The sequence below is a fragment of the Cinclus cinclus genome, chromosome 2 (assembly GCF_963662255.1).
Source record: "Cinclus cinclus chromosome 2, bCinCin1.1, whole genome shotgun sequence".
NCBI classification, from domain to species: Eukaryota; Metazoa; Chordata; class Aves; order Passeriformes; family Cinclidae; genus Cinclus; species Cinclus cinclus.
The window spans coordinates 114,430,254-114,448,724 of NC_085047.1; positions in this window are offsets into that span (position 1 = coordinate 114,430,254).

Sequence of the window (18,471 nt, forward strand, 5' to 3'; positions counted from 1 at the left end):
TCCTCACCTCCTCACCGCGGGATGCTCCGGCGGCTCGGGCGGCTCTTCCCGGCGGGATCGCCGCTACATCTGCCCGGCTGGCCCCGTGTTCCCCGCAGCCCCGTCCCCGTCCGGGGGCTCATCCTGGCTGTCCGCACTCAGGAGCGGAGGCAGGCGGCGGTGCGGTAACCCGAACTGCCCGCCTGCCTCTTCCCTCTCTCCCTCCTCCCTCCTTCCCTCCCTCTCTCCCTCCTCCCTCCCCTCTCAGTCCCTCTGAACCGCCGCGGCTCCATCGGCAGGTTAGGAGCTGGCTGTAAATGTTTCTATTTGGGGTGGTTTGGATGGGAAAGGGGGAATGCCGCGTCCTAGCGGGAGCTGGAATTCGTGTCAGCCTTTGCCGGCGCTGGGAAAGTTCGGCTGTGCGCTCCCGGTTACCAACACCATAGACCTGAGACAGTGGGACAGAAATCCCCCTCTGCTCAAAAGCCTGCGCTCAGGCACCCTCGGAGGGGTTTTTCCTGATGGGGAACGACAAACCGGGGAAAAGGGGGAAGAAAGGGGAGCAAAACTCATCCTGTGCCTCGGGCAGCCGCGTCGCCGGGGTGACAGCATCCCTCACCTCCCCTTTCCCTGGACCTCCGGATGTGCCTGACCCCGGAGCTCAGGGCAGCCCTCAGCCCCGGGCACAGCCGAACCTTTGCTTCAAGGCAAATTACGAATCCAGCCGGGACACCCGATCCCTTCCCAGGGCCGCTTCCACTACTTGGAGCACGTGGAGAACCGCAGCGCTTTTACCTTTATGAACTGTCCCCTGGTGACAGCAACCAGCGACAGCTTCACGCCGCAACAATTACTGAAGCAAATGCCTCCGGGGGAAACACATTTCTCCTCTAAACGCTGCAAGCAACAGCAGGGAAAAAAATAAAAAAAAAAATCCAACAAACCTCCCAGACAAACGTTATGGATAAAGCCGCATGTTTAATAGCAAAATACCCAGGGATGATCCAGGGCACTTTGAATTTCTAGGGAGAAAATATTCGCTTTGATTTGTCATTGTCTTTTTTTTTTTTTTTTTTTTTTTTGAAACAGGTTGTTAGAGCGCAGCGTAAGAAAACACGAGACAAATCAATCACTGCGAGCTGCTGGCAGCTCCCTTTCTCCTCCCCCTCCACTCCAAGGCTGGAGATGGAGAGATGTAGTTAAGGAGACACACAAAATGCTGTTTGCTTGTTGTACTTTGCAGGAGAAATACAAGTGAGAAGAGAGGTCAAAATTCACTTCCAGATTTACTGCAAAAAGGACTGGCCCCAAAAGCTTTTTTTTTTTTAATTATTCAGAAAAACAACCACTCCCGGGTAGCTTTAATTTCCTGTAATGAGGAAGCATTAGCTAAGGCACCTAAGAATGCCTGTGCCTCCCTCTGCGTGCATAACTCTCCTTTGTATTCCGAGTTCCTAAAAAACCTTGCCTTTAGTTTTGGGAAAGTGCTAGCACTTTCTTTGTCGCAGTCTGACCTACAAAGTCCAACAGCTACTGAACACAGAAAAGCTTCTGCATGCAAATTATCTGCCCTCCACCTGGAAAGGGGGCATTTTCCCAGGGAAATCAGGAAAACGATGTTGGAGCTGGGGCCCCAACCTCTGCCCACATCGCTGCTGGACATCACACTGCTCAGGGCAGCCCTAAAATGAGAGTCATGGAATCACAGAATGGGTTGGAAAACACCTTAAATCCCACCCAGTGCCAGCCCTGCCATGGCAGGGACACCTCCCACTGTCCCAGGCTGCTCCAGCCCCAGTGTCCAACCTGGAACTGAACATTCCAGGGATCCAGGGGCAGCCACAGCTGCTCTGGCTACCCTGTGCCAGGGCCTCAACATTCTCCCAGGGAGCAATTCCTCCTCATATCCATTCCAACCCTGTCCTCCTTCATCTCAAGGCCATTCCCCCTTGTCCCGTCACTCCATGCCCTTGTGAAAAGTCCCTGTCCAACTGTCTTGTCACACATTAACTGAGAGGGGCTCAAAGGTCTCCCTGGAGCCTTCTCTTCTCCAGGTGAACAATCCCAGCTCTCTCAGCCTGTCTCTACAGCCCTACATCCTCCTTCATCCTCCTTTCCCTGCTCTGTACCCATTCCATAGCTCCACATCTTTCTGGTGCTGGGCACCCAGAGCTGGATGCAGCACTGCAGGGGGGGCTCACAGGGGCAGTGGAGAATGCATTGCTAATCCATATAAAGCAGTTTCCACTCCCTCCAGCCAGGCCACTCACCTCCAGGTCACTGCTCCCAGCCTGCTCTGTGAGTTTTAGCAATTTTAGTTTTTAGGCTGCCCAGCTGTCAGCAAAGCCAGGGAGGCTCCAGGGCACTCAGCCTCAAAACCCTCATGGCACGGGCAGATTACACAGCCCAGTGTCTGGGAGGGGCACAAGGGGATGGAAAATAAACTCTGGAATATCAAGTCTTCATGCTGGGGAAAATAAATCACCCAACAAGCACAATCTACTCCTCTCTGCCTCTGATCCAGGACTGTGCTTGCTGTGAGTCCACCCCTACCCCAGCATTTCAGCAGAGTAATGCACACATGTATCTCACCAGCAGGAAATTCAAGCCAACATATATCTACATGGAGTCAGGCCACAAAGAGTGACTCAGGGCCTAAATCAGTGTTTCAGTTGAACTAAATCTAAGCCTGCTCTAAATGCACATAGCTTTAACTTGTCACATCAAATGAAAATTATATACTTAAACTGTAATCTTCCTGTTCCCTTAGTCATCAAAAGAGGACAGATCAAATTAAACAAAAAAAAAAAAAAAAAAAAAAAAAAAAAAAAAAAAAAAGCGAGAGAGAGAGACTGGATGCTGTTCAGAGGACGAAGTGGGCTCATGGAGCAGGATATTCACAGAATCCCTGAGGCTGGAAAAGTCCTCCCAGCCCATGGAGTCCCAGCTGTGCTCAGTCCCCACCTTGTCCCCAGCCCAGAGCACTGAGTGCCACATCCAGGTGATACCTCCAGGGATGGGCACTGCAAACCTCCCTGGGCTGCCCCTGCCAATGTCTGATCACCCTTTCATTGGAGAAATTCTTCCTGATGCCCAACCTGACCCTCCCCTGGCAAAACTTGAGGCTATTGCCTCTAGTCCTGTCATTTAGGAGAAGAGCCCACCTGGCCTCTTCTGAGGCACCTGACAAGGTCCCCTCTGAGCCTACCTTTCCCCAGGCTAAAAAAACCCATAAGCCCCTCCTCATACAACTTAAATTATGAACCAGGCAACCAGGTGGTGTTTCTGCCTTCTGAGCCAGACACAGCCCCAAACTCAGCCGTCCCATCCATTCTTCAAGCACAAAATCAGCAGCTGGAGTCACTGGTTACATCAGTGGCTCTGTGCTCTCATCTCGTCTGACAAGCCTGGGTGAACACAACCTGCCTAAGTGACAGTAAATATTTCCACACCTGAGTTTGTCAGAGCATAAGGCAGGCAGGGATAAGGTCAGGCTGCAAATACCCACCAAAAGATGCCATTGTTTGGCTGGGGTTGAGGTTTGCTACATTTTGTTTTTATCTCCACCATGAAAAATGAGAGTAGGAGCTCTGTCCTTGGGTTTCTCTGATAAGGCAGCTGTGGGGGCAGGCTCAGCAGCTCTTGCAGATGAAGAGGGTCACTGATTTACATTCTGCCACTTGGTGTAGGAATGGGATGTTTTGATGACTTCACTGCCTGACTGCACTGGAAACTTTAAGGATATTCACTCTAATGCAAAATCAAACCAAATTTTCATGTAGAGTTTTCAAGATTTTTCTACAGAAATCTACAGATTTATTTCAGTCAGGAGGAGGAGTTTGGTTGAAATAACATCCTCAGCCCAATGAGCACAGTTTATGTTACAGAGACACAACAGCAGCACAGATCAATCTAATAAGAGGAAAATTGTTCTAAATAAAACCTACTTGTAAGGCAGCAAAATGGTTTCTGCCGTCAGATTTACAGGATTATAATTCTACTGATGCAAAATTGATGGGTTTTGCCAAGAGAAGCTGTGGCTACCCAATGTCTGGAAGTCCATGGCCAGGTTGGATGGGGCTTGGAGCAACCTGGGATAGTGGAAGGTGTCCCTGTCCGTGGCAGAGGGTGGAATGAGATGAATTTTAAGGTCCCCTCCAGCCCAAACCATTCAGTGATTCTGTGGTTCTAAACCCACTCCTTTGGCAGACAGTGAAGGGACTTTGGTAGACAAGACACACCACATACCTCACTATGCATGATTTAAATTCACTGATTTTATAACAGCACCTTTGCCACGGGGAGAGGGGGGAAGGGGTTGAACAGTGCTCACTTAATTAGATCAAAATATGTAAAATTCTACTACAGCTTGTGCAAACAAGGCCTAAATGCCTCTCAGCATCAGCAGTTAACAAGATAAGTGGGTAGCCAGCATTGTGCACTATCCCCACAGCTGACTCCTGTACCCATCAGTGCTCCTGGGGCTGCCTCCTGCCCTACTTTAATCCCTCAGAGCACAGAAAGGTTTTTTGTGCTGACAGATTCATGTCCAGGCAGGTTTTGAGTATTTCCAGATGAGAATCCACAGCCTCTCTGGGCAGCATCTTCCAATGCTTTGTTACCACCACAGGAAAGTTTTCCTTCACATTCAGATGAAAATGTGTGTGTTGCAGTTTTTGCCTTGTCCTGCTGCTGGGCACCTCTGAAAAGTCTGGCCCCATCCCCTGGCCACTTGCCTGTAAGATATTTGGATGCATTGATGAGGTCATGGAATCCCAGAATGGATTGGGCGGGAAAACAACTTAAAGCCCATCCAGTGCCACCCCTGCCATGGCAGGGACACCTCCCACAGTCCCAGGTGCTCCAACCCCAGTGTCCAGCCTGGCCCTGGGCACTGCCAGGGATCCAGGGGCAGCCACAGCTGCTCTGGGAATTTGTGTCAGGGCCAGCCCTCGCTCCCAGGGAACAATTCCTGCCCAATCACCTTCCTGAGGATGCCAAAGCCATCTCACCACCTCAAAGAGCAGGGTGAACCCTGGCTCTGCATGGCTCTCCCTGCCCTCTGCGGATGGACTCGGGCTGGCAGCCAGGGCACTGGGGGTGTCAGCCCATCCTCAGCCCTGCCAGCCTCACGCTGGCCAGGCTCAAAGGTTTGGCCTCAGCCATGACCTGCACAGAGCAGGCAGCTCCCTCCTCACCCCCTCGCTGGGCTGAGCCATCTCAGGTGATCACATCCCGTGTCCTGTGCTGCTTTCCAGGACCTGAGTCCCCTGAACTCTTCCCTTCCCTTCCATGCCCCTCCTCGAGCAGGAGGCCAGCACCTGGAGAGCAGTCAGAATGGAAGCGTGGCTCTGGTTCCCCATGGACACATCCCTCCTTTTGGGTTAGGGGGATTAGGCTTGGAGCCATTTTGGCTTTGAGTAAGGCATGTGGCTTTTCAATAAGTAGTGCTCATGCCTTGAGAGGATGCCTAGAACTGAGGCTAGACAGTGTTAAAGGAATAAAGTAGGGATTTGTTAAAAAGGCCTTCACAGGATTCACCTTGGGCAGTACAAGAGCCTGGCCATGGCTCTACCCAAGATAGACCCCAGGTCATGATTTTTTACACTTTTATAAATTTTGGTCCATTTCCACATTGGGGTTCATTGTCCAATTCCAGCTCCAGGTTCTGCAGTCCCACCCTCCCAGATTCTCTCCTCAATTCTCTGCTGTTTGCACTTTTTGGGACTGAAGCTGCAATGGTGTCCTTGGTTCTGGGGTTGGAAAAGGATTGTTTTGTCTGACTGAACTGTGAGGAGAACTTGGAACACTTTGTATGGAGTTCAGAGTCACACACCAATGAAGTGCAGAATCTGGAAAATACAAAAGCTAAAACTTAAGGCATCAGTGCAGGTAATGAAATGTTGGGGCCACCAGAAAAGTGCAGCACAACCTCAGCCTCGCTCCCTGTGGCCTTTGGAGCTCTCCTGGAAGGAGCCTTTGGCATTTCTGTGTGAGAAACAGCCTGGAGGGACGGGGGCTGGACGTGGCTGAGGATGTCCATGCCTGCCCTGGGCACCAGTGACCCCTGAGCCCCCAGAACTGTCCTCTCCCCCAGCAGGCACAGAGCTCTGCCCTTGCAATGATGGTAATCAAATCCCATGCTCCAGGGATTCTGCCTGAAGGAGTAAGAAAAGCAGATTTTGTTTTTTTGGTTCCTGCCCACTGCGCAATTAACTGAAAGTTTGTGAAAGCTTTCCACGTGTTTACAGATTTTTGCACTGTCTGCTCATTTTGAAGACAAAAAAAAAAAAAGAAAAAAATTTAAAAAAAAGAGGAAAAAAAGATGGGAAGGGGAAGGTGAAAAGGAAAAAAGGGGAGGGGAGAGGAGGGGAGAAAAAGGAAAGGAAAGGAAAGTTTCAGGAAAGGAAAGTTTCAGGAAAGGAAAGTTTCAGGAAAGGAAAGTTTCAGGAAAGGAAAGTTTCAGGAAAGGAAAGTTTCAGGAAAGGAAAGGAAAGGAAAGGAAAGGAAAGGAAAGGAAAGGAAAGGAAAGGAAAGGAAAGGAAAGGAAAGGAAAGGAAAGGAAAGGAAAGGAAAGGAAAGGAAAGGAAAGGAAAGGAAAGGAAAGGAAAGGAAAGGAAAGGAAAGGAAAGGAAAGGAAAGGAAAGGAAAGGAAAGGAAAGGAAAGGAAAGGAAAGGAAAGGAAAGGAAAGGAAAGGAAAGGAAAAAGGAAGAAGAGGAAAGGGAAAAGGAAAAATGGAAAAAGAGGGAAAAGGGGGAAAGGGGAAAAGGAAAGGAAGAAGGGGAAAGAGAAAAAAGAAAAAGGAAAAAGGGAAAGGGAAACAGATAACAGAAAAGGGGGAAAGTGAAAACTGGAAAAAAAAGAAAGGAAGAAAGAGAAAAGAAAGAAAGTAAAGGGAAAAGAAAAAAAGGAAAGTGAAAAAGGGAAAGGGGGAAGGGAAAAGGGAAAAAAGGAAACATACAAAAGGGAAAAATGGAAAGGGTGGAAAGGGAAAAAGGGAAGGGAAAAAGAGAAAAGGGGGGTAAAGGGAAAAAGGGAAAAAGGGAAAAGGGGAGTAAAGGGAAAAAGGGAAAAGGGGGGTAAAGGGAAAAAGGGAAAAAGGGAAAAAGGGAAAAAGGGAAAGGGTCAGGAGTGAGGTCAGCCATGAAAAGCCCAGGGGAAGGTCAGGGGTTACCCTGGAGCTGTGCAGGTCAGAGGATGGAGCCCAGGCCTTGGGATGTGCTGGAGCATTCCGTGCCTGGACCCCTCTTTGGAGCAGAGAATCTGCAGCCTCCCCACGGGGAAAGAGCAGAGCTGTCACCCCTTTAACTCCTGAGGGGAGGACAACACCCAGCCGAGGAAACAATGACTGAAAGCCAGGTTTAATAAAACTCCCACTCCTTCCCTCCCAGCCCTACCTGCCTGCAAATGTTTTCTCAGCCCTGACTGATCTGAGCACTGTTATCTGGTGCGTAGCATGAGATGGAGGTTTTGATGGAGCCTGATTGAAGTGCCAAAAAATATTCACTCAGTTATGGCCCTGACAAATGGATCCTTCTGAGCTGCTGAGTTTAATGTGCTTTTATTCTTATTTTTTTAAATGTATTATCAGCCTGTTCCTGTTCTGGGCCAGCAAGAGAGCAAAAAGCCAAGGGGGAGGTATCCAAATGGAATATTTTTTGATCTGGTTCAAAACAAGGGCTTGTCAAGAGGGAAGTTTCAGGTTATTTGGGTTGAAACCAAGTACACCAAAGTTTCCAAATTTAAAAAACAAAGCCCGCCCTGCTCTGCACGTGTCCTGCAGAGCCCTGTGTAGAGCAGAAGGCTCCAAATCCATCTGATCACAAGTTCATCTGCTGCTGGGCACAGCACTGGTACAAAATGGGATGCAAAGGAAATGTGATACAACATTTAAAAATTGGGAAAACTTGAAAATTGGAAATCCAAAAAAATTATCCCTAAAGCTCAACAGAAATTAAATATGTTTGATATTGTGACTCTTTGAAATGTTTTCACCGTTTCAAGATGAATTTCAAGTGAAAAGTGTTTTTCTTTTCCAAAAAAGAAAAAAATGCCATTCAGTGAATATTTATTTCTTATTTATATTTGTATTATTTATATTTATATTCTTATTTGATTTCTTAGATCTGGAAGTGATCTATAACATATTGCCATGTCAGCATCTGAAATAAAATTCTAACTCTTTTACCCTATTTTTTTAGGGGAAACTATGTTTGTCAGTACAGCTTGTCAGCACTTGCTCTACGACACTATTTTCTGATCACTCAAAGCATTTTTGCAGTGGTTTTGTAAATTGAGTAATACCCCTAACTCCACAAATACTTATCAATTATTTTAAATACTTACACATTAAAAATACAAACAAAAAAACTCTTTTTTGTGTTGGGGTTTGGATTGGGCTTTTTTTTTCAGGTGGATGACAGAGGGTATTGGTCCACCACATGTCCATCTTCTCCATGATTTCCTGGTTATTTAACTCACACCTGACATCTACTCTGCAGTGAGCTTCTGACTTCTTTCTGTGTTTCTTGAGGGTTTGTCAGGTACCTAAGGCAGGGATCTCATGGATGAGGATCCAGGCTGGAGCAGGGGATGTGACCCTGAGAGAGGCAGCTCCTGCAGGAGCCCTGGGAGCTGCAGTGCTGAAACCCTCCCCATGCCAAAGGTGCCACTGCTGTGTCCTCCACCTGCTGCTAAAACACAGAACCACGCAATCACTGAGGCTGCAAAAGATCCCCAAGATCATCCAGTCCAAACTTTGATCCCCACCTTGTCCCCAGCCCAGAGCACTGAGTGCCACGTCCAGGTGACACCTGCAGGGATGGGCACTGCAAACCTCCCTGGGCAGCTCTTGCCAAGGCCTGAGCACCCTTTCCATGGGGAAATTCCTGCTGCTGTCCCAGCTGAGCCTGCCCTGGCCCAGCCTGAGGCCGTTCCCTCTGCTCCTGTCCCTGTTCCCTGGAGCAGAGCCCGACCCCCCCTGGCTGTCCCCTCCTGTCAGGGAGTTGTGCAGAGCCACAAGGTCCCCCCTGAGCCTCCTTTTCTCCAGGCTCAGCCCCTTTCCCAGCTCCCTCAGCCCCTCCTGGGGCTCCAGCCCCTTCCCCAGCTCCGTTCCCTGCCCTGGACACGCTCCAGCCCCTCCAGGGCTCTCCTGCAGGAGCCACAACTGGACACAGCCCTCGAGGGTCTCTCAGTGCCAGCACAGAGGGACAATCCCTGCCCTGCTCCTGCTGGACACACAATTCCTCATCCAGCCCAGCTGCCAGTGGCCTCTTGCCCACCTGGGCACCCCTGGGCTCGTGTCCAGCCCCTGTCACCAGCACCCCCAGGGCTTTGCCAGCTTTTCCAGTCCCTCTGCCCAGCCTGGAGCTCCATGGGGCTGGTGTGACCAACATTCCCTCTATAAAGGATGTCTGGGTCTGGAGAGAATTTCCCCCATTCTGCATCCTGGGCTGGTGCTTGCATCCCTCACCTTGCATGGGGGGGACACCCTGAGTTCATTTAACCATCACTAAATAATATAATTGGATCAGACTCTACTCAAACACCAATCTTTTCTCCCTGCCTCTTCACAGAGTTCAGGTCTTCTTGCAGCCAGGGTGGCCACAGCTTTTGTATTTTACTTCATCCCTCTTCCACTCTGGCCCATGAAATAGATCCAAGGTGTCCACCACAAGGGTGGTGTCCAGCTAAGTGTTTACAGATTTATTTCTGAGGGCTTCCTTGCCAGGTGACTTTACATGAATGGCATTTTTTAAACATGAAAAATTATTCTCAAGTGAAAGAATGAGAGGAAATGGCCTCAAGATGTCTCAGGGGAAGTTCAGATTAGATATAAGAAAAAAACTTCTTTCCCTGGAAAAAATTCCCAGGCATTGGAATGAGTTGCGCAGGGAGGTGGTGGAGTTGCCAGCTGCTGAAGTGCTCAGAAGGTGACTGAATGTAGCACTTGGGGACGTGGCTCAGGGGTGATTTTGATGGTTCTGAGTTGATAGTGAGACTTGATGATTTTGAAGGTCTCTTCCAACCCCAATGGTTCTGTGATTCTATCAAAAGAATATTAAAAAAAATGCTGACAGTACAACTTGCTCTGCTTATAAGTCCTTCTCTAGTTTATATCCCCCCTCTAACCCCCCTTTTTTCAGGAGATCAAAACCATGATCAGGGTGTGTTGTGCTCACTCAGACAAGGGGGTCTCAGAACCCCCTCCAGCTCCTCTTTAGCATGAATCAGGCCAGGAAACCTGGCTGCCCACAAGTTCAGAGCTCATTAATCTTTTGTACAGGGCAGTAAAACATAGATGAGCAGTAAATATACCTGTCCTTGTTTCCTCTTGCCCACTAATTCAGCTCCCTGCTTTTAGGAATTCAGTCAGTGTTGGGCTTCAAATATTAAACCATCAAATCTTGAAGCAATTGGAGACTTGGGAGTCCTTTATTTGGTTTTCATGGCTAAGCTTTGGAAGCAGGGGCAGGGGCCACAGGAATTTTAAGTTCCCTTTTTTGGCATCTTCTCAACACAAAGGGTGTCTCCCAGCCCTTGCCCACAAGGAAAGAAGGGAAACACTTCTTTTTAAAAAAAAAAAAATCAGGCAAAATGCAAGAAGGTAATTGACTTTTGCTTTTGTGGAACATTTCTGTTTTAATCTGACTCCTTGAGAGGAAATGCCTTGTACAAAAAGCTCATCTAACTCACAGGAAAAAAAAAAAAACAACTCTCCTGCTGGAGTTTTTGACCAAAAGGCAGCTGTTGGGGTTTTCTTTCTTTCTGCCACTGAGAAATATTTCCTGGAATGGTGCATCCAAAATTTCTCTAGGAAACCTGTGCCAGAGCCTTCTACCTTATCAGTAAAATATTTCTTCCTAATACCTAATCTAAACCTACTCTCTGGCAGTGGGAAGCCATTCCCTGTGTCCTGTCCCTCCATCCCTTGGCAATTGTCTCTCTCCATGTTTCCTGCAGCTCCTCCAGGCCCTGCAAGGCCACCCTGAGCTCAGCCCAAAGCTTCTCCTGTGCAGGTGAACAATGCCAGCTCTGCCAGCCTTTCCTCCCAGCACAGCTGCTCCATCCCTCTGCTCATCCTGCTGCCTCCTCTGGGCTCTCTGCAGCAGCTCCAGCTCCTCCCTGTGCTGGGATCCAGGCCTGGGGCAGGATCCAGGTGAGCTCTCACCTGAGCACAGGGGCACAGGGACACAATCCCACAGGTGATGGCTCCAAGCAAGGAAGAACTTCCCGAGTTTCTGCCGCCGGCTCAGCGTCTAATTTGGAAACAAAAATACAGCCTGACAGGGCACCCACCCTTCGGGAGTGTCTGACCTTCATGCCTGGCATGTCGCTAAGCCCTGCTGCCAGCCTGGCCACTGCGGGTCTGTCCCTGACCCAAACAGGCTCCATCACCTCCCGGGGATTATCCCGGCGCGCGTTTCCCAATCCCGCCCGCTGACTCCGCAGGGATCGAGTGTCTGCCAGGATCTCTGGTGCTCGAGTTGGAGCAGACACGGCTTGTTTCAACACGCCCCCCTTCAGACAGCGGGCACCCAAATATCTGTGGTTTTAGCTCTTCCTCTTAGGCAAGAGGTTGACGCTGATGTTTGGAATAGTAACAAACATCGCCAAGGGTTAAAAACGCGCTGCTCAGAGCAGGAGTGCAGAATAATTTGCTAAGGACATTTAGCCCAGGCTGAGTTCACTCTTTTCAGGTGCCTCTAGCACACCACAGGTCCTATACATCCAGTATTTGCTGTCTCTCCTTGCTTTACATCCCGTGTTCCTCCTGACACCTGCAGCACTGCAGTGCCCACCTCCCAAAGAGATGTTATTGCCCCTTCCTCTGGACTAAGGTCCTGCCCCAGCTTTATGGTTTCTCTACTATTGAGTATTAAACAACTTCCATTATCCACCATATATTTGGGAATTTCTAATTTGGGAATGTTGCTGCTCTTCACCAACCAAGGTCCTGTTTCCTCAGGACATTGCCAGACCTGGATAACTGGAATGGCTTCTCCCCAATCCCTTCAGTGTGGATTTAACCTTTTTGGTCAGGATTTAAATGTTGCACAGGACCTGCCCCAAAGGAGGTGCCAGGCCAGTGCTTTGCAATGTGACTGGGTATCCCCTTTACTGCTGAAAATAACTCCTTGGGACATCTACTCATCACATTCCTCTTTGCCACGGCTGCATCACATTACAGCTTGGAGACAAACCTGTGCACACAAAATTCTGCCTCCTGGGCCGATCTTAGGAGGACAGGATCTCAGTTTCTAGCAGAAATTCTTAGTAGCCCCCAAAGCAAGTGATGCTGTGACTCTATGCCACCAGATTTTATCTGATATCTGTACCTGGGGATCTTTCACTTCTTTCTGGGGTGTTGTCCTATTTTCCTCCGCACTGGCAGTGCTCCTCCACTCTCTGCCAGTTCACATTCCTTTGGCACAGGCAGCCTGTGCTGGGGCTGATGTTAAACCTCCACCCTTGGAGGTTTTCTCTACCCTGGGCATGTCTCTCCTCCTTCCCCAGAACCTTCCCCTCTCCCAGTGCTGGGGATCAGCTGGAGCTGTCCTCACTACAGCACAGCTGGGTGACTCCCCCCACCCAAATTTTGGCCCTCCAAGAGATGCTTCTTCCACCTCCTGAATTTGTCTCTGGATGGGCCACACCGGCAACTCCCCCAGAACCAGCCCGAGGTTCTGTTCAGAAGCTGAATATAATTTTCTTATAGTGATTTATCTGATTAAGATCACACAGATAGCAGTGACCAGCCCATTTCAACTGGGTGCAGCACAACCCATCATTAAAATCCAGCAAGACTCTAATGCTTATGGAGAAGTACTGGAGCCCAGAGAAAGCCAGTATTCCTGCTCCATCACTGACTGCAGGGAATCACTCACGTGCAATGCCATGCAAAAACTGTCACCTCCCCAGCCAGAGGGGTGCTGGAAGAGAATGTGCCTGTTTTATTTATTTATTTGGAGCCTATTGTGGGGGTGCTTCACTTTTGTTAAAAGAAAATATTAAACAAACAAAAAAATCCCTGTGGTGAGGGGTAAGGGAAACACAGGCTGGGCGTCAGGCAAGAAGGCAGCTCGTATGCTTGGTACTGCCTGGAGAGCTCCAGGACTGCAAATTTTATCAGGGTAATGTGATTTTGAAGGCTAAGGCTGGCAACAGCTGAGTTCAGCAGTGCTCAGCACACGGCTCCAGCTCACTTGCTGCCTCTGCTCAGCCCCACCAGAGCAGGAACTGCAAACTGGAACTGGCAGGACCATGGCATCCAGCCAGGATCCCATCCTGGAGTCCACCAGAGCAGAAACCACAGTGCTTTGACCTCAGCCACCATCACTCTCTGTCTGTGTGCCCTGAGCTCTGATGTGTCCTGGTACTCATTTTGGAACCATGGAATCATTTAGGTTGGAAAAGGCCTTTGAGATCATCAAGACCAGCTATGCCCCCAGCACTGCCAAGGCCATCACTGACCCATGTCCCCAAGTGCCACATCCGCGTGGTTTTTAAATCCCCTGCAGGGATGGTGACTCCAGCACTGTCCTGGGCAGCACATTCCAGTGCTCCACAGCTCTTTCCTTGAATAAATTTTTCCTCATATCCCATCTAAAGTTCCCTTGGTGCAACTTGAGGCCACTTCCTTTTGTCCTGTCCCCTTGTTACCCAGGAGCAGAGCCTGACCCCCCACCTGGCCCCATCCTCCTGTCAGGGAGTTGGGGAGAGGGAGAAGATCCCTTCTTTGGGATTTGGTTTCTCTTTGATCCACTGAGCTCCACTATGGTGCTATGCAGCTAAAGAGAGAAAAAAAAAAGTTAAAAAAAAAAAGTTCTTCTAGGTTCTTGCATTGTTTTGTGCCTCCAAGCTTCTTTTTCTGGGGCTACATTTTCCTGAGGGATTGTACTGCTGAGGAAGGAGAGGTAACAGCTTTTTTCCACACCTCTCAGCAAAATCCCAGCTAGCTGGCAGAAAGGTACTCTGTGTGACATATTCCTCTACAAGGAAGTGGCCTCTGCAATCTCAGAAATATGCTCCAAACCTTTTCAGTGAAGGAGGAAACACAGTTAAGTTCTGTACTGCTTCAAAATGTCATGGAATCACAGAAGCATCAAGGCTGGAGGAGAACTTCATGGCCATCCAGTGAGCAAAAAGGAGTGAAAGGTGAGCATATTCTCAGCCATTTCTCCTGCAGGCTGCTTAATAGGAGAGTTTGGTGAGAAAGCAGTGAAAATACAGTGTGAAGGAGAAGGTTTGATAGCTGTCAGATAGGGGAAAAATTATCATTTAGGGATAAATGGAAAGGTTAAATAAATGGTTAAATAAATGGTTAAATAAATGGTTAGGGGAAAGTTATTATTTTTAAAGAGGAATGGACAACTCAGAAGCAAATAATCTTATCAGAGTAAGAAGGTGCAGTTATGCTTTCATCTTTTTATTAGTGCATTGATACTTTGATTTGATTTCTACAAATTTCCTGCAGTATTTTCTCCCTTTCATGAGGAAATTAAGGCACAAGGAAGTTAACTGGGTAGTCTGTGGTCAAAAAAGGGCTTGGACAAGCTGGTATCAAAACTCAGCTTCTCATAAATCCAGTAAGAGTTATTCCTCACAAATCAAACATCTTGAAAGGGAAAGGTACAGTGCCTTAAAGAAACTGTGGTCTCTAAAGCAGTCCCAGGTGTTCTCAGAGATTCATCCTTCATCTCTTCGCAGCTCCTTCCTACTCTTATCCCTGGAGGTATTTAGAAGTGAAGATGTGACTCTTCAGGACACTTTTTAGTGGTGGGGTTGACAGTGTTAAGTCTATGGTTGGATTCAGTGATCTCAAGGGTCTTTTCCAATCTGAATTATCTCAAATTCTCAGTGACAGAAAGTCATCACCACGGTTCTCCACACCTAATTTGGACTCCTGCGCCCTTGTTTTGTGTCATCCCGCTCTGCACCTTGAGTAACCAAGGAGTTACTTTCCCCTGAGCAAAAATGGAGACAGAAACTTGTTAAGATGAGTCTCAGCTGAGATTTGGTGCCCCCTCCCTGTGCTTCTTGCTTGGCAATGATGGGAACAACAAGCATCCTTCAGGATATCTGACATCAAACCTAAAACTCACAATCTGTTTCCTGAAGGAATAACTGCCTTGAGTTCTCAGCTTCCCAGATGATATGTCAAGCATATTTCCAACCTCCTGAAGCTGTCAAAGGATGCAGACAGACAGACTTATCTCCTTTAATGCTGATATTCTCACATTAAAGAGAAGACTGTAAGCAAGTTTTATTACTTGGAAGGTGGATGAACAGATGTGGGGGTTGGTGCTGCCCTGGCAAAGCTCCTGAACTGTTTAATTTCTCTCCAAGGAATTTCACAAAGAGTTTTCATAGGAGAAAATCTCACACATTTTGTAGGCTCAAAAGTGCTCTCATCCATGGCCCAAGTTTCCTTCTGGATCTGCCATTCCAAACCTTTTATTATCAACACAGTGAAGCAGCTCATATTTATTTTCCCACAAAACCAACAACTGACTAACCCTATCCACTTTGTTGCTCACCATGGTACTCGAAATCACATCTTTTACACTTCAGCAGCCTGTGAAACTTGACAATCAATCATCCTGAAGTGCCAACAGCCACATCCTATGACATATATGGATCTGTAGGAAGCATAGCTTGAAGCCTTTCTAATTTTAGCTTGTTTCAGGATACAAGAAGTTTCAAGCATCAATCATCCAAGGAAAATGCTTTACATACCAAAGTGTCACCCCCCCATTCCCCCACCCAAAAAAAAAAAAAAAAAATAAAAAAGAACAGCCTGCTGGTTTGTGTAACTGAGGTGCACTGGAAGGATTTTGCATCCCTGGATTCTGAAGCTGTGAAATGCTGTGTACTCTGTTAACCAGCTGCTGCTGCCTTCTCCCAGTAAAACAGGAATATAAAAATGCAGACAGTATCCCTCCAAGTGCATTTAAGACAATAGCTCACAAATTCATGCCACTGATTTTCATTCAGCTGTAGTTTAGAAAAGATTGAATTCTTTGCCCAGTTGCACTAAATTACTGCAGAAAGCATTAAGCTTATGTAATCAGAATTAACATTATGGCTAAAACCACGGAGCAACAGCCGGCCCCCAGTTTATCCTCGGCATACTCACAGCCTCCTTTTCTCCTGGCAGGAGGGATGACCAGCACGTGCTGATCCCAAGGAACGCCCCAAATTTCTGTGCTGGCTGTAGGATCTTCTGCTACCCCGTTTGCTGCTTCACCCCAGCCACCAGCTGAGGACCAGGGCAGTGTGTGCCTCCCACTGGGAGGCTTAGCATTCCTCACATTCCCTCCCAGCCTTCCCAGATTAGACCCCCTCCAGAAATCACTGCTGTATTTCTGCCTTAGCAAGGATGTGCAAAGTGTGGTGGGTTTTGTCTGAAGCCCAAAGCCTGTGGCCCTGCCTGACATCCTGAGTACACTCAGGGGTTTTGTTCTGGGGGGTAAAATGGAGCTTGTGGTTCACCAGCCACGGGAAGCTCAGGCAGCCTGGGAATACATCAAGGCACAGCACACATTGGATTTACCACATTTCCAGAGTGATTAACAGTTCCGTGTTTGTGTTGTCCACCACTCTCCCAAGAGTCCTTCTGATCAAAACCTCAGCAGCAATCACTGGTGTCCTGATTCAGCTGCTGATCAGATGGGGAAAATTTTCCCCAGGAAGAGGAATTACCTGTAGGAACATAAGAAGTGCTAAAACCAGTGGCTCACCTAACCTGGTATTCAGTCTTTGAAAGGGGAAATGAGAAAAATTAGAAATAGCAAGTCTGACGTATTTAAATCCTTTTGCCCCCAGTCCCCAGCATCTATGATTCCCTGGATTTGGGATGTTGTGGCCACATCCCAGGCTGTAGTACCCATTTATGAGCCTCCTATTCCTAACACTCCCAATGGTCCCTTCCTGGGCCCATTGACATTGTCAGCTTCCATAACATCCTATGATGATGAATTCCAAAATTTCCTGACTCACTGCATAGAAACACTCTCTCTCTTTTCTCTTTCAAGCTCATCCATTAATTTCATTGTGTCTGCTAATTTTCACTATGGTGTTGCAGGATTTTCTGACTCACTGTTCTGCATTCATCTTTATGATTTTTTGTAGCTGCCTTGGCTTCCTCTCCAAATTGAAAAGTCTTTTCAGCCTCCTCATGGAGCAGCTGTTTCATTCTCTCCAGCTGCCCTTTTCTCTATATTTCTCACATCCCCAGGTCTTCCCTGAGACCAGACTGCACAACCTGTTCAAGATGTCAACACAGCCAGGTTTGTATGGCCACAAAGCCCTGCCATCCTGCTGACAGTACATTTCCTTGGGTCTTGGCCACTGCTGCACCTTGAGCTGATGATTTTAGAAGGACATGATGCTGCTGGAGAGAGCCCAGAGGAGGCAGCAGGATGAGCAGAGGGATGGAGCAGCTGTGCTGGGAGGAAAGGCTGGCAGAGCTGGCATTGTTCACCTGCACAGGAGAAGCTTTGGGCTGAGCTCAGGGTGGCCTTGCAGGGCCTGGAGGAGCTGCAGGAAACATGGAGAGAGACAATTGCCAAGGGATGGAGGGACAGGACACAGGGAATGGCTTCCCACTGCCAGAGAGTAGGTTTAGATGGGATACTGAGAAGAAATTCTTTATTGTGAGAGGCTCTGGCACAGGTTGTCCAGAGCAGCTTTGACTGCCCCACCCCTGGAAATGTCCAAGGCCAGGTTGGATGGAGCTCTGAGCAACCTGGGATACTGAAAACTGGATGATTTTTAAGGTCCCTTCCAACCCAAACCATGCCATGATTCTATGATTCCATGACTTTGTACAGCCCACAACCTTAACAATGCAGAAAACATCTGTGTGCAGATTGAAATTAATGCTTTTGTAGACCAAGAACAGATATGACAGAAAACAAATTTATTTAAACTGCAGCACAATGGGAATCTCAATCATTTTCAAATGCCAGCTGAGGGAGAAGTGACTCACATGGCTTGTGTACAGGAAGCCTCTTTGCAGTTTTCAGTGCTGAATTTCTTTTCCTCTGAAGACGTCACTGGTGTGAGTGCAGTCGGCTGCTGAGGAGCAGCAACATGCTTGGCAATGTTTGGACATGGAGAGAGACATGGTTCCTGCCCTGGGGAGCTCACAGGCTAAATGTGACACGGACAAAACTATCCCAAAACATGACAATTGACTGAAATACCATCTGTCACACATGTGATCCATTTTAACAAGCAACTGGAATACCAAATATATATATAAAGGCTACAGGTGGGACAGAGTGTTGTCTGTGTTCTGTTTATGTTTTTATGTTCGTACAGGCACAAAAGGTAGTGGTGCTTTGCATGAGAAAGGGATTTTCTTTTCTTTGGTGGGGTGGCTCCAGCTGGTGCTTCCTGAACAAAAACAAAGAAAAATCAGTTAGAACTCAGCACTTCTGTGCTGTTACAGATCCAAACTCGGGACAATTCTGTGATGAATTAAT